The 17,178-nt window shown below is 48.7% G+C and overlaps 1 pseudogene; it reads left to right on the top strand.

Annotated features, from left to right (window-relative positions):
• The first annotated feature begins 7,857 nt into the window (after window positions 1-7,857).
• Window positions 7,858-15,918, top strand: LOC123139092 (disease resistance protein RGA5-like; annotated as a pseudogene).
• The last annotated feature ends 1,260 nt before the right edge of the window (window positions 15,919-17,178 follow it).

The following is a 17,178-nucleotide window of genomic DNA, read 5'->3' as shown; positions in this document are numbered from 1 at the left end:
TGCAATTTTTTTATGTGATGACTTTTTTTGTTCATATATATAATGTATATATGTATGTGGATATAGGTATGTATGGATGTGGCTATGTATGTATGGATATAATGTTCATAGCATTTTTTGTTCATATATGTATTAATTTTTTTATTTAGGTTGTTAGTAGATATCAATTTAGGTTAGTGCAATTTAGGTTGTTAGTAGATATCGATTTAAAAAGAAAAAGAGAAAAAGGAAAATAATAAGAGGAAAAGGAGAAGAAGAAGGAGAAGAAGAGGATAAAAAAATAAGAAGAGTAAGTAGAAGAAAAAAAGGAGAAGAAGAAGGAATAGAGAAGAAGAAGAAAAAATAGAAATATTTTCTTATTCTCCTCTTTTCCTTCTTCTTCTCCTCTTTTTTTCTTCTTCTTCTTCTCTTTTTTTCTTCTTCTACTCTTTTCTTCTTCTTCTTCTTCTTCTTCTTCTTCTTCTTCTTCTTCTTCTTCTTCTTCTTCTTCTTCTTCTTCTTCTTCTTCTTCTTCTTATTTTTATCGGGAACGAGGGTGTCGAGGATCACCGAGGGGTCGAGGGTCGTGAACTAGGGTAGAGGGTCGTGGATCACCGAGCGGTCGAGGGTCGTGAACTAGGGTATAGAGGGTCAAGGGTCGCCGAGGGGTCAAGAGTCGAGGGTCGTCGAGGGGTCGAGGATCGCCGAGGGGTCGAGAGGGTGGCCTAGTGTCAAAGTATTGAAGAAATAGATGGCTTCATCATTAGCCGGAAGTAACCGGGACATGATGGTACGAATTTCTCCAAAGTTGTTTTGGAATGGAGTCCCTGATAGGATAATCCGCCTTTTGGTACAAATTTCAGTAAAGGCCTTCCAAATAGCGATATTCGGAAGGCTCTTGCTATACTTTGTACCAAAAAGCGAGTTATCCTATCTGGGACTCCGTTCCAAAACAACTTTGGAGAGCTTCGTACCATCATGCGCCTGTTACTTTCGCCTAATGATGAAGACATGGTTTTGTTGAATCCTTTGACACTAGACAAACGTGACATGAGGGAGTCGAGGGTCGAGAACTAGGGTAGAGGGTCGTGGATCGCCGAGGGGTCGAGGATCATGAACTAGGGTAAAGGGTCGTGGATCGCCGAGCGGTCGAGGGTCGTGAACTAGGGTATCGAGGGTCACCGAGGGGTCGAGGGTCGTGAACTAGGGTATAGAGGGTCGAGGGTCGCCAAGGGGTCGAGAGTCGATGGCCGTCGAGGGGTCGAGGATTGCAGAGGGGTCGAGAGGGTGGCCTAGTGTCAAAGTATTGAAGAAATACATGGCTTCATCATTAGCCAGAAGTAACCGGGGCATGATGGTACGAATTTCTCCAAAGTTGTTTTGAAATGGAGTCCCTGATAGGATAATCCACCTTTTGGTACGAATTTCAGCAAAGGCCTTCCAAATAGCGATATTCAGAAAGCTCTTGCTGTACTTTATACCAACAAGCAAATTATCCTATCTTGGATTCCATTCCAAAATAATTTTGGAGAGCTTCATACCATCATGCGCCTGTTACTTTCGCTTAATGATGAAGACATGGTTTTTTTGAATCCTTTGACACTAGACAAACATGACATGAGGGGGGGGGTCGATATACCCGCTCCTCGATAACATTTTTTTCTATGTATATGCCATCCTTGTCGATATACCCCCTCCTCAATAACTTCTATATATCCATCTCTCATGTTTTGTGTATTAATTGCCATGTTGTAACATTTGCAGAAACTATGGATCATCAAAGAGACTTCGATCAAGAAGAGATATTGGGGGACATAGTCCGCAACGGAGGTGATGTGGTCTTGTCATTTCTCAACGACATCGAAGAAGGCCTGCAAGGAGAGGATGCAGGCTGTGGTGATCAAACAATGGAGGAGGGTCATGATCGTGATGGTGGCTCCGGCGACCGTGATGACGGCTCCGGTGATCGAATGGAGTCGGGATCAGCTGTTGCAAAGTCCGGCGAGGTATATAAATATATATATATATATATATATATATATATATATATATATTAATTAAGCCTGTGCTGACTAACTAACTGATGCATTAATTGTTTTGGTATGTACATATATTAACTCTTCTTTCTTCTTTTATATAGCCCTCCGGATCAAGCAATACTTCAGTAAAGAAACGAGGCCCGAAGAAAAAGTTACGCCTGGATGAAAGGTTCACGATCACAAAAATCGCGTGCGATGGCCAACCGATTAAACCCCTCCGGACCAAGGAAGCATTTTCTGCTCCTTGTGGGGTTCTTGTTAGGGACATGATCCCGATCAGCATCGAGCTGTGGAATGAGCCTAAGCAGGAAGAACTTCTTCAAGTTTCTTTTGTCGAAGATAGACAGAAAGAAGATCTTTGGAAAGCGCTGAAGGTAAATTTCACCCTACCGGAAGAGGAGGATCCGGAGAATCCAGTTATAGAGCCATTGTTCAAGTCCTCTGCTCTCAAGAAGATGGAAGATCTATTCAGAAGGTGGAAGAATGAGTTGAAAACAACGTTTGTCAACCAAGACAAGACTCCAGAATTCACCGGCCGATTTGAGAAGATAAGAGATCACTGGCCCACATTTTTGGCCAACAAGACATCGAAGAGGGGTAAGAAGATGTCATCGACTAACAAGATAAATGCTGCAAAGAAGGAGCATTACCATCACATGGGGTCAGGTGGCTACCTCAAAGCCCGACCGTTGTGGGACAAGGCTGAGCAGGACCTGATTGCTAAAGGGGTCGAACCAGAGACATTGCACTGGCCAGACCGTTGTAGGACTTGGTTCTTCGGGGATGGTGGAACATTGGACCCTGAAAGAAGGGAGTGTTGCTGGACGGACGATCAACGTGCAACACCCGTCACGAAGCTTCGGAAAGCAATCAACGAAGTGCGGGAAGGAAAGTTCGTTCCCGAGAGAGAGAACGACGAGCTCACAAGGGCCCTCAGGAATCCTGAGCACCCTGGACGAACACGAGGCACGCCAGGCTCCATTGTGTGGAAGGTTGGGTTTCCCGACGCAGGCGGTTACAAAAACCCAAGAGAGGAGGAGGAAAGTGGAGCAAAGCAAACTCCAGGAGCTTAAGGCAAGGGTAAGAAAGCTAGAGGAACGAGATGTTGAGAACCAGCAGCTGCGAGATCCTGCCCAAGATGCTACCCCAGAAGCTACCCCGCCATCTCAGCGGAGAAGCAGCGTGGCTTCCACCGAGCTCGACTTGACGGGTCCTAGCTACCCCGTGGATTTTATCATGGATTCACACCAGTGCCACCTTATGACACAATGGCTTCAGCTCAAAGTCAAGGCGGCTGTCGACTCTGTGTTCCCTCCTTCACCCGGAGCAACTTTTCACTATAGTATGATTCCACAAGGCTATGCTGTTGTGATGGTGGACGAAATAACGGAGGGATTTTGAGGAGCTCCAGCTTGACCACCCTACAGGTGATGGGGAGACTCAACTGGGTCTTGCTATGCATACTCCGTGTCTATGGCGAAAGAAGCACATCAAGCTTCTGAACTTCATGGCTCCTGCTAGCCAGCTGGGCACTCCGCCTCCTCCTCCTCCGGCGAGTCATCAAGGCACTCCGCCTCCTGCTCCGGCGCGTGAGGGCGGCAGTACTCCGCCTCCTTCTCCGCCTGCTCTGGCGCATCTGAGCAGCCCGCCTCCTCCTTCGCCGCCTCGTAAGTGACAACGGAACACAGACGCCACCGCTCCAACTGCTCAGGCACGTCGTAGCAGTCCGCCTCCGGCTGCTCCGCCTCTTCAGCAACGAAAGTAGACAGCCGCAGCCGCTCCGGGTGCTCAGGCGCGTCATAGCAGCCCGCCTCCAGTTGCTCCGCCTCTTCAGCAACGAAAGAAGACAGCCGCATCCGCTCCGGCTGCTCCGGCATCTAGCAGTATAGCCAGAGGCGGGAGGCTAGCAGAACGAACAAAAGGGAAATAAATTCCCCAGCTTGGCGAACAAGCGAAGCAATCGTGCCCCCCGCTCAATGTGTCTAGCGATATCGTCGCTAATCTTCCGGGGGTGCTGTCCGGTACCAATCCTGCAGATTACATGACCGACGAGGATACAATGATTTTTGGAACAATGGAGGTGGACACATTAAGATTCGAGCAAGGGAAGCCTCTCTTCATACCTGGTACTTCTCGAACAACGAAAGACTCCATGATTGGTACATGAACATCTGCAGGAAGTCTAAAAAATACTTGGTCGCTATTGGTTAAAGAGGACCACGACCTCGTTGGAATTGATGTGTTGTTAGTTGCATATGAGGAGTTCTTCCAGTTTTTCAATCAAAAGGCCCTCGATAAAACAATCATCACTTGCTATTGTCTGTAAGTACTACTTCTCTGTAATTAGTTAAGTCTCTATATATGGCTCATCTCTTTCATTGCATGTATATATAATTATCCTCACTATATTATGCAGATTGAAGATTGCCGAATTGAAGAAAAGAGAAGTAGGTGATATTGGGTTCATTAACACAAATCTCATGGATGAATGGAGTGTTAAACATGATGCCAGAGAAACCGAGGCCAAGTTGCTCGCATCATTACTTCGAAATCAAAACAAAGCTACGATACTCTTTCCTTACAACTTCAAGTGAGTGTTATTGTCTTCTGCATATTCGGTTTCTCTTATCATACTCGAGGTTATAGTAATGTAACTGATGAGTTATGCATGCATGCGCAGCTTCCACTTTATTGTGCTAGAGATTAAGCTTGAGCAGGGACTAGTAACAGTCATAGACTCCAAACGGAAAAATCCGGAGGAGTATGCGACCATGACTAAAATGCTTGAGAAGTAAGTTCAATCGATCATTATCGCACCATATCGGCAACTTTGTTCATTTCCTGATATCAAGTAATTGTTTTCTTTATCTGGCAGGGTTTGAAAAAAGTTCACCGCACAAGCTCCGGGACTGCCGGCGCAACTGCAATTTGACCACCCGAATGTAAGTACTAGCTACTAGCTAGTTCCGCGCATCTCCCATTGAATCTAGCTAGTTTCATCAATACCATTTACCATGCTTGCTTATCAGTTTGATTGACCTCTATTTCTTGTAAAGTGGTTGTGGCAGGAACGCGGGAATGATTTCTGTGAATACTACATTTGCGAGTTCATCCACCACACCACCTGTGAGCGGGGCTACTCTAAACAACAATATGAAGTGCGTAAGCAATAATATTCACAATTTTTTTGTTACCATCATTTGTGTTCAGTTTCATTCATATATATGTATTGACCCCCATCTTGAAATTAGATGTGGCAGACGCGGGATGAACTCCTACCACAAGATCGCATACAAGCAATTCAAGAGGAATTGGCGGGATTCTTTCTTGACCACGTCATCGACAAACACGGAGAATATCATGTGGAAATTGAGTTCAGATGTTAGGGGACGTAAGAGATCTTATATATTGTAGCGTTGGATAGATATACGAAAACTTGTTGTTCGACCAATCTATCGGAGAAGGAGAGGTCGATCACTTCTCTCTATTTATATGTTCATAACGATCTTCTGTACTTAATGGTTTCCTTCATTTGCTTACTAGCTAACTAGCGTGTCGAGTCTATACGTAGCGGCGACCAAGCACAGAGATATATAAGAGAGGACACTCATCTCTGTTAGCGAGCTAACACAATATATGAAACCCCTAAATTAACCCTACAACCCCATGCCCCCTCAATTAACCCTACAACCCCCCCCCCTCCCCCGCCTTTTCAAAAAAAAATCAGCGCCTTTTGGTCCCGGTTGGTGGCACCAACCGAGACCAAAGGCCCTTCCTACCTAGGCAAGCCGCTCCGGCCACGTGGAACCCCATCTGTCCCGGTTCCTGTTCGAACCGGGAGTAAAGGTGTGGGGCTTTAGTGACGACCCTTTAGTCCCGGTTCATGAACCGGGACAAATGGCTCTCACAAACCGGTTCGAATGGCCTTTTTCTACTAGCTCGACCGAGGAAGGGGACAACGTGAGTCGGTGCTTCATGTGGGGAAGATGCAAGAAGGGTGTCGCTAGTTCCTGGCGGCAGTGACGCGACACAGGGCAGAGATGGATCGGCAACAATGGAGGCCGCTGACCAGAATTTTTTTCCCACGGGGGAATTTTATGGAGGGAGAGAGAGATAGAACTGACATATGGGCTCCCTGTCATAACGTCCAATGTGGTCAAACAAACAAACATTAACTTTGCCACGTCAACGCTAGTTTGTGGCCCATCCCTGTCATGATCGCGCTCAGTTTTAACCAGCTGTGCCATCAATGTTTTTAGCTAAATTCTGCTTGATAGGTACTTCCTTCGTTTCAAAATGGATGACTTAACTTTGTATTAATTTTAGTAAAGTTAGTATAAAGTTGAGTCATCTATTTTAGAACGGAGGGAATATCATCGAAGAAAAATATTTGGCTGTAGCCATAACATCAATTGTGGTAGTTCTTTCTTTCAATTTATCCTCTTCTTTTACTTTGGTGGCATTGCACTTCATCTTTTTTACTTCAATGACATTGCATAATACTCTTATATAAACTAATTATAAATTGCAAGGATGAGAAAGTACGGTACGCACAAATAAGGATTCAACTAGGAGCATCTATCATCAGACTTGGCAAATCTGCACCCTTAAACGCCTGTAGATGTGTCTGGTCAGTGACCAGGCGTGTATGTTTTAAGCCCCTATTTGTACCGTCTACCTAGGCTTTATCAAACCACCCGACACAAAACATGCATACTGATTCTTGCGTATATATGATTGCATTAGGTTAACCTTGGCGTGGATCTATAGGTGACAATTAAGTAATAACTAAACCAATTGCAAAAGGTAGCATTAGGTTAACCCCGGCGTGGATCTATAGGTGACAATTAATTATCTAAACCAATTGCAAAAGGTACAGCACGCAGCTCTTCTTGGGATCCGGCTTGCCTGCTTCCTTCCCATGCTCCCATCCGTGCTCCCACTTCATCTTACGGCTGTCCTTTTCTCTTTTTCTTTTCTAATCTAATCATCTTCCCCCCCCCCTCCTCTGATTTTCAGGGAGTGGGGCCGGGCCTTATTTTCTACCAATCAAATCAAGCCATGTACACGGGAGCACGGATGGGAGCACGGGGAGGGAGCAGGCAAGTCTCGTCCCTCTCCTTGGAGTGTACTGCCGTGAATCTCTCAAGAATAAATAAAAAGCTTCCGCAAATTTTGGGGAAATATAGTGCTAATGGTGCTCGAATCAAGGATTACAGCAGGGTGGAACTGTAGATTTATGACATGGATTTTGCTAAGCATCATTCTGCTCTCTGCATCAAGCCAGTGCGTACTACAGCTCGCCGCAGACAAACGTAGCTTAGTGGCTACTGGCTAGTGAGCGAGACTAAGCTTGAGATCTTAGTGGCTAGTAGCATACTACGTCAAAATATAAAATTATTTTTTAGACTTGGCAGGGCGGCCGAATTATATGCCATGCACAAAACAAGTGAACTACAGATTATTAATTTTATTTCCCTTCCAATAACGTTGTACTGGATCTACTCCACACTCCACCCTGCAAACTCTACGCTCCCCACTCCACACCCGGCAATATGATGAGTGGGGAGTACTTTGTAAGAGCCAGACACTAAGCATCGTCTTGGCTTAAACGACTCCACACTCCACAGACATAGAAATGCTCCCCCGATGCAACGTAAATAATTAATTTCCAGTACAGTCTGCAGACTGTTTACATAAACTAATGAATGTGGATCTCGAGGGTGGAAATAATATGAATTTAAAGGATTGCAGTAGCATACATATACAGTAGATTGCACCATCAAGTTAGGCAGCTCTCTTCACCAGCCTTTGCTTGTTTCTCACGCGCGCACACTGCAAACACAGCTAGCTCGCTAGTGAACCGAGAGAGGAAGTAGACTAAGTTCGAGATGGCAATGCCAATCGTGAGCGCCGCGGCGGGGGTGATGAACCCCCTCATCAGCAAGCTCACCACGCTCATGGGAGATGAGTACAAGAAGCTCAAAGGAGTGAGGAAGGAGGTGGCTTTTCTAAAGGACGAGCTCAGCGCCATGAACGCTGCCCTTGAGAAGCTAGAGTACATGGAGAAGCTGGAGCCAGATACCAAGAACTGGAGGGACCATGTCAGGGAGATGTCGTATGACATGGAGAATTGCATCGATGACTTCATGCAGGATATTGGAGGTGCCGATGCCAACGCCGGTGCAGGTTTCGTGAAAAGGATGTCTCGGCGCCTAAAGACGCTGAGGGTGCGTCACCGGATTGCCGGCCGGATCGAGGAGCTCAAGGCTCTCGCAGAACAGGCGAATGAACGGCGATTAAGGTACCACAAGATTATGGCACTTCCCCTTCCTTTCTCCTACTCTGACCCTTCTCTCTCCCAGATCCGGTGGCCTTGCCGGCCGGGGAGGTGAGAGAGGGGGTCCCGTGCTCCTCTTCGTTAGTTTTGCTTGTTGTGTCCCTGGTGGCTTTACCGAAAAAGGGTTTCCCCCCGCTTTGTATACAAAGCAACCAACCAAACCATACAGGGATAGGTGCTGGGCGGAAGCAGCACAATCACGCCCAAAAGAAACGACAGAGAAAGAGCAAAAGAAACAAATGCCGACAACGGCAGATCAACAAAAACGAAGAAGCCTCGCGATCGCTGCGCCCACCGAGCTCTTCCACTAGGCTCCAAGACTCCGAAGCGCCGGCACCAATCAACACCTCCAAGAAGGATCGTGGCGATGACGACGCTGCTTCCAAGAGTTTCCCCCGATACACGACGAGGCGAGAGGAAGGGTAGCCCCCGACGCCCTCCCGGAAGGTCAGGTGGCACCTACAGGCGCCACCGCGCCGGAGTCGGCCACGCCGACAGGAGTTTCCCCGATCCCAACCCACACCTCGGGCGCTCCAGATCCAGCCACCAAACCAACCACCACCCTGCGCCAACGCGGTCATGAGGCCCCCATGCCGTCTCACCACGGCACTGCGAAGTAAGGACAGCGCGACGAAGAATCAGAGCCAGGACCAGGGCATCAGCACCGTCGGCACGCGGGAGGGCCCCACCTCCACCGTTAGCGACGGTAGCCATCCGGATGCAATAGCGGGAGCACACCAGGCCCGTAGGCCCACAGGCCCGGCCGAGCCCTCATGGGCCCGTAAAGCTCCCGCCTTCGCGCTGCTGCTGGCACGCCATCGGCGCCGACGCCCCATATTCGAGCCGCTCCTCCACCTCCCCACGCCGCAGACAACGAGACCACGCTGGGGGGCCGGCCCGCTAGGGCCCAACACTACCACACCGCCCCGCCGTCACCACGCCTGCCGCCAGCCGCCGTCGCAGGGCCGCCGGACCGCAAGCAAGCCGGGCTGCACCGCCGCCGCCTCCCTGCCCCCGGAAGGGAGCATGCGGGCGCGGGGACGAGTAGGCCTGCCGCCGCCGGCACCACCAGCCAGCGCCGAGGGCGCCCGCCGGCGGCGGCGGGGGGAGACGGGGGAGGAGGGGACCCACGGGAGAAGAGCTCGAGCTCCGCCCCGGCCACCTCTCGGGGAGGCGGCGCGAGGCGGATCTGGATGGAGGAAGGGGAGGGCGGAAGGGGGGCGGAGGCGGGGCGCGAGGCCGGCGGGCGGCGGCGGCAGGAGGGGAGGAGGGGAAACCCTAGCGCCTAGTCGCGGGCCTGGGCCAGAGTTTTACTACTGCGGCGCGCCTCCCCTGGTGGCTTTAGGATTTTACCCTCCCGGAATAAACAAGATCTGGCTTTGTTACTCCTCCCCTTAATCCCGTCCATGGCGGCTGGGATGGAAGGGGCAGCAAGAAAGCAGATCCGAGGCCCTCCACCGGGCTATTGCAGCCGTCACTTCGGATCCTTGGTCATGTGCTCTCCTCCCCCGTGAACTGGCCACCATGGTGGTGGGCTGGTGGCAGCAGTTTTGGTGGAGGATTGCTGCTGCTTGTACATGGATCTGAACCCCTGTTCTTTATCCTCTTCTTGCTTTGGTGTGCTTGTTCGTTCCATGGATCTGAACCCCTGTTCTCTTTTCATCCTTCAAAGTCCCTTCAGCTCTTCAACATTGGCAACTGTAACTTCCTGCTTTGACATTCTAATAAATTCCAGGTACAAGATTGACGATTGCAATACTAGTTGTGGCTCTGTGGATATTGATCCGCGGATTTCAGTGATCTACAAAGACACTGCTGGACTTGTGGGTACTGATGGCCCAAAGAAGGAGGTTGCCAGTTTGTTAACAGTCACCGAGAAGAAGCTCAAGGTGGTGTCCATCGTGGGATTCGGAGGACTGGGTAAAACTACCCTTGCTAATCAGGTGTATGATGATCTCGAAGGGCAATTTGATTGTAAGGCATTTATTCCTGTCTCTCAAAAACCAGACATGCCACGGCTTCTCAATAGCCTAAGATTAAAGCTTGGGATAAATGAGTCCTCTGGTATTTGTGAGGTGCAAGACATCATCGTCAACTTAGAGAATACCTTGCAAAAAAGAGGTATAGTTACATCTTTACTTCTACAAGCATTCTTGCATTTCTGCGGGATAGTTATGAGTAATAGTTTAACTAGATTTAAGTTTACACCCTATGTTTCCAAATGTATTTTGGTTGTCCACATATGAGCTTTACTATTGTTAGAGTACGTAATGGGCCTAATGGGCCCATTAGTCTTAGGGTTAATTAGAGATAAGGGTCGCTTGCTTAGGGTTCAAGTAAACTTTGCTTGGGAGTCAAGTAAACCTCTCTATATAAATAGAGCAGATGTATCAATCTAATCAAGCAAGAATTAAGAAGGAAATCCCTTCCCTCTTGCCCGGCCGTGGGCAAAAAGGCCCCCGGCCGGCCCTCTCGCGCCCTACTTCTAGCAGCGCCATAACAATTTGGTATCAGGTAGCTCAGTTCCGATCATGTCTTCGCCGCCGCCCACCCCGTCGCTTCCGCTGCCGACCGTCACCACCACGCCGCTGGCCATCTACACCGCGTCGCTGCCCTCCCCGTCCGCGCTGCTGGCCATCTACACCGCGTCGCTGCCCTCCCCGTCCGCGTCGCTGGTCGCATCCTCCGGCGTCGCCACCACCCAGATGCCGGCGCCCTCCACCGCACCACCGGCCGCCGCCTACACCCCGGAGATCACCGGGGTCCTCAACGACCTCGTCACAGCCGTCCAGGGGATCCGGCTGTACCTGGCCAGCCCCTACGGGCCGCCGCCGCCCCTGCCGCCGACCATCGCCACCGGGCCGCCGGCCCTGCCGCGGTACTCGCCGCATCCAGGGGCCTCCGCGGCGTTCGCTGGGACGCTGCCGCCGCCGCCCGCCGCCGCCCCGCAGTGGCCGCAGTGGCCGGCGCCGGCTCCCGCTGCGCCTCCAGCGCCCACCGCCGCCCCCGTGCCGCCGTGGCTGCCGTGGCAGCCGCCGCACCAGGCGGCCTTCGCCGTGCTTGTCGGGCCACTGCAGCCGTCGCTACAGCTGCCATCCATCGCCACCACCGCCCAACCCTGGCTGCAGTGGCAGACGCCGCTCCTGGCGGCCTCCGCCGCGCCCGGTGCGCCACCGCAGCAGCCGCTGCAGCTGCAGCAGCCACCACCGGCAGGAGTCCCGCTTCACCAAGTCCAGTCCCCGCCCTCTTCGTCACTGCTTCCGTCTTGGATCGCTACCCACCACGTGTCGGCGGTGGTGAGGCTGCAGGCTGCTGCGCGGCCTCCTAGCGCGTCGGCGTGTGCGGGAGATGTGTGGTCTGCAGATGCCGCTCCTCCAAGTTGCCCTTCGCTGCGCAAAGGACCTCGATCTCATCCGCTGCGTCGGGGATCTTGGGCATGCAGTTTCCCCCACGGGCAGCGGGCATGCTGTTTTCCCCGCGGGCACCGACCTCAAAGTCTGCGACATCGGCGGTTGGGGGGGGGGGGGCGCACCCCTCCTCGTCATTCTCCATCGCGAGCCCGCCACTCTTCCCTGTGCGGTGCAAACCAACAGCCATCCGGCAGGGAGAAGGCATGGTGTCACTGACAGCAGCGCACCGCGTCGCAGCACTGCATTCCGCCACCGGCCGCCGCGAGGGCGCCTCTGCTGGTCACTCTTGCGACCACTTCCAGCTGGTCATACACATGCACTCCTTTTGTCCAGGTGGTGTCCATGGGATCCAGGTGGTGTCCATGGGATCCAGGTGGCTGTACACGTGCACGTCCGACGTGCGGATGGTGTCCATTTTTTGTTAAGGGGTTCAAAATAAAGCGTCCCAGTCCATTTCAGGTTGAGAATAATAAAACAAGCCGAGATGTAAACCTCGAGTCGTGTCGTGTTTTTTTACAACGGAAGACTAATCATTACAAAATCATAAGAATTGGAAAGTGTGTTTTAACACTGATCCAACAGTATCAATTTGTTGTAACATAACTCACATAATATTAGATTAATTCTCTATCAAAGAATTTGAGAATTCGAAATGTACCTTACATACAAAAACCAGGGGAGAAGTGCAAGAAGGCCTTACAGTCAAGTTGCCCGCCAAGATCATGAGCCAACTGATGGGTCATTTATACAGAACTAAAGTTTAGAACACTAGCTCGTTGGCATTTTATAAATAAAACTAGATCAGTTTGCAGAATTCATCAATTCCATTTTAATGATATCAGATTAAAACGCAGAAGGGAATTTTTGACTGCGAGTTCCCCGCCCTTTTGAACATGATACTTAATTCATGTGCAGAATTATAAATTCGCACTGCCAAATGATCATTGGTTTGTTCATTACTGAATCAGATAGCTTTGCAAAATCAAAGTCTGAATTGTGGATTGCTCGCCTGCCACTGTACTGAACTTGTAGGTTCTTAGTAAATACTCCCTCTGTTCCAACTTACCTGTCGAAACAATGGATGTATCTAGAACTAAAATACGTCTAGATACATCCATTTCTTCGACAAGTAATTCCGGTCGGAGGGAGTATTCCGTATAAATAAAGCTGTCAACGTGATGAAGTAGGTCACTTGTATGTAACATTAGACAAATATGTGGAGTTGATATCTGGATCAACAAACGTTTATATTAGACCTACAGTCCAAGTAGCATTTTCATGCGGTGTTAAATTAGAAATATGCCTGTGATAGCAAATAAAGAAATACAATGTATACCATGTTGACCGTTCTCAGTACTGAATGTGTCATCATACAGCAGCAAAACAACTTGTTATGGAAAATTGGCAATGATCTGTTTTGACGGGAAAAAAATGTAAAACCTGCTATTTTGAAAGCCAAATTTTAACACGCCACGCAAGCTGTTGCTGTTATTTTGGCTTGAATGTCACACAAATATGTCTAACTTATCCATAAGAATGTCATTTGTGCGGCGTGTTTTTCCCAAGATTATTTGATTTTATCGATGCTTTAACCTGCAATATTTTTACTTGCCTCCTAATGCAATTTATAACACCATATTCAACAGGTATTTTATTATAGTCGATGACTTGTGGAATGAAGAAGCATGGGACATTATAAGATGTGCCTTTCCAGAAAATGGTAACGGGAGTAGAGTAATAGTAACCACAAGAGTGGAAGACGTTGCAATCTCAACATGTTCTTATCACTATGAGCACATCTACAAAATGAAGCCCCTCAGCTTTGAAGATTCGAGAAGGTTATTCACGAGCAGAGTATTTGGGTCTGAAAACAAGTGTCCATCTAATTTTGAGGAAGTTTCAAATGAAATTCTGAAGAAGTGTGGCGGATTGCCACTTGCAATCATTACTATAGCTAGCCTATTGGCTTCCCGTCGTGAAAGATCAAAGAATGATTGGGAGAACATACGGAATTCTCTAGGTTCCCAGTTTGCCATAAACCCCACTCTGAAAGGGATGAGGAATATATTAAACCTCAGCTATATGAATCTTCCTCTTCATCTCCGCACTTGTTTCCTTTACCTTGGTATGTATCCAGAAGACTATGAGATTATGAGGGATGATCTAGTCCGAAAATGGATAGCCGAAGGCTTTGTTAGTAATTCACATGGAACAAATTTGGAGGATGTTGGGATAAGTTATTTCAATGAGCTAGTCAATAGAAGTCTGATTCAGCCTGCAAGGGACAGAATCGGGCAAGTATGTTACAGAGTACATGATATGATGCTGGATTTGATCTTAAGCAAGTGTGCAGAAGACAATTTTAATAGTCTGGCATATAGTTCTGAAGACATGACAAGACTGCATGGTTGCACATACAAGATCCGTCGGTTATCCCTGGTCTCACAGGTTGATAGGATAACAAAGAAAACAATATCATGGAGAGCTTCAGATAGCATATCACAAGTTCGGTCATTGGTGTGGTTCGGAGATTGCAAGTCCATACCTCGTCTTTCTCAGTTAAAGTATATCCGTGTGTTATCCTTTGAATGTCCAAATTCATTTGGGGATTCACATTTGGACCTCACTGCTATCAGCCAATTGTTTCAACTGAGGTATTTAAAGGTTTCAGAGCATTGGTGTGCAAAGCTTCCCACTGAAATTCGGGGGCTTGTGCATTTGGATACGCTGGCTGTAGGATATGGAAGCATCCCATCAGACATAGAGCACTTGCCCTGCTTGTCTAATCTGAAATTGGGTTGGTATGCGATGATAGCGTTACCTGAAAGGATCGGGAACATGGAATCACTTCACACACTCCATGGTTTCGGACTGGAGATGAGTTCGCTGGAGGCCCTTGAGGGCCTTGGTAAGCTGACTAATCTGAGGAGTCTGAAGCTTTGTAACCTTGGTGATGATGAGTGCAATCTGCTGGAGAAGGCAGTGAAGTTTGATGCTTTGGTCTCTTCTATTTGTAAGCTACGCAACCTTAGATATCTCCTGGTGGTAGGCGATCATGATGATAAGGACGAAATTTTAGGCTCAGTTTCTGATCCTCCTGCCCTTATCGAGGAAATGTACCTTAGCGGTTGGAAGATCTTGGGAGTTCCTAAATGGATTGGTGATCTCAATTGCCTGCATAGCCTGGAATTATCTGTTAGGGAGACGAAAAATGATGGGATTACTATTCTTGGAGGACTGCCATCCCTCGTCTACCTCTACCTTATAGTTGCGACATGCCCTAAAGAAGAGGCTGTAATCGTCAGCAAGGGATTATTCCCTGTTCTGGAGCGCCTTACATTCCTCTCTGAAGAAGATGTTACAACATATCTGGGTTTCGAGGCAGGAGCTATGTCCAAGCTACGAGAGCTCAGTCTGGAACTCAGAGTGCCGCAGTGGGGTGGAGCTGCACCAGCCGGCATGGAGCACCTCTCAGGCCTCCAGCAAATCAGTGTAACTCTACTCGGTAAGCCTCTTGAACAAGTGGAGCTCGAAGTCGGGTCTGCGTTTACCCCATCTTTTCGTCTTCGCTCCTCCGTCTCCGCCCCTTTCCTTCTTTCACTCCAATGGGTACGCCCGGTGAGTAGATGGAATAGGTGGTTGGATCCCTTCATCTGTATATAGCAGAAGTAGATCTAGGTGCAGGATGTGTCTTGCCCCTGTGGCGTTTGGCGTACTGCCGTTTTTGAGCCATCCACCGGCGCCTGTGAGCAGCGTCCGGTGGCCGCCGGCTGCACCCCAAGCTGATTGTCCATGGAGGACGGTCGTGGTTTGGGACGGATCTGGTCTTTGCTCGTTTAATAAGCTCATGTGGTGGCTCGATTTGTACTGAAATGCAAACATGAATGGAATGTGTCTGGGTCCTTCGGGGCTCATCTCCTGTTCCAAAAAAAAAAAAAAAAGAAAGTAACGCCATGCAAGTGCACCCAAACACTCCTTCCTTGGATATCAACTGTCACACCAGATGAGTGAAGCATGAAGGGACCACGTGCACTCAGCAGTCTGTCTCTTGACGACCTCTACTGTAACTTTCATCATTTCCTCTGGTATATGTTGTACTCTTTATCATTCATTTCTCTGGTGTTTAATTTCTCGAGTGTTGTTACATAAATATCTCGGTTGCTCTGTGAGAGGATATGAATCCTCAACCATTCATTTTTGCTTTCTACATGTTGCTGTATATCCAGAAAACCACGTGATTATTGAGGGATTATTTGGTTTGAGAAATGGCTGGCAAAACGGTTAGTTTGTTACTGCTAGCTGTAGTGATTTGCACGGACAACCTTAGAAACTGGTATTTGAAAAGCCTGAATGTGATTTGACTCTGATTATTTTCCAATCCTAGTTTCTGTTTTGTATCTTCCGCTTCTTTTAAAGCTAACAAGCTGTCACCTGCCTACTGATTACTGCACACTGATGTCTCTGCACTTGCCTCGTTCCAACTTACAAGGAAGGATCTCCTGCACAGCTCTTCACTAACGAGGATGGGATAGAATGTCGATCGAGCTGTCGAGTGACGAGTAACGATCAGAGTACTGATTACTGGATGCTAGTAGTAGTAGCTAGCGCCTTCCACGAGTCACTGAGTTAACTATCGATATACGTACATGACCATTCTGGCTCTCTATGCAAAATCAGGGGAAGCCATCAGAAAAGCAGAGGGCCGTTGTAAGCTCTCTTCAGGCGGTGTATGCAACTTTGCAGAAAATTCAGAATGTTGGCCAGGTCAGGACAGGATTCAACTTCAAGTGGTGGTCTGTTCCCCGAGGATGGCTGACTCGAAGCAGAACTTTCGAAACATTTTGGCCTATTTCAAGACTCGAAGCAAATCGGGGACGCCGAGTAGCTCGGCTGCGGCTTCGTCATGCTGTCGGCGAGCCCCGTGCTGTAGCACCGGTGGCTGGCTGCGCTCCTACGCGTGCACGTGGCCGGCAAAGACGAGGTTCGTCCATGGCGTGACGGCCCAGTGCTCAAATTGCACGCGCATCGATCGGCTCGCCCACCAGGTAGTGGAAGTTGCGGCGATTGAACGAGCACGACGAGCTACGGTGTCGGTCTCTCGGTCGGCGTGCTTCCTGTAACTGCAGCCACATCCCCTGCAGCATATACCTGTCGTACGCCGAGTACGATGCCAGAAAGACAATTACTGTTATTTTCCTTTCAAAACAGGAGAAAGGTGTAACAGCTCCAAGGTGCCCTTACACCCTTATGAACAGTAAATTCGTAAAAAAAAACAGAATTTTTCAGTGATCAAAGATTTGATGTTCTTGCAAAATTCGGCCACAAGTAACATTCGTGGATCCTTGACAAAAAAAATATCACTGCTCAAAAGTGCACATAAACTTTGAACAGTGATTTTGTTTTTTTAGGT

This window comes from Triticum aestivum, chromosome 6B (assembly GCF_018294505.1).
Source record: "Triticum aestivum cultivar Chinese Spring chromosome 6B, IWGSC CS RefSeq v2.1, whole genome shotgun sequence".
NCBI classification, from domain to species: Eukaryota; Viridiplantae; Streptophyta; class Magnoliopsida; order Poales; family Poaceae; genus Triticum; species Triticum aestivum.
The sequence above is the reverse complement of the archived record's forward strand: the minus strand, read 5'-3'. Positions and strand labels throughout refer to the sequence as shown.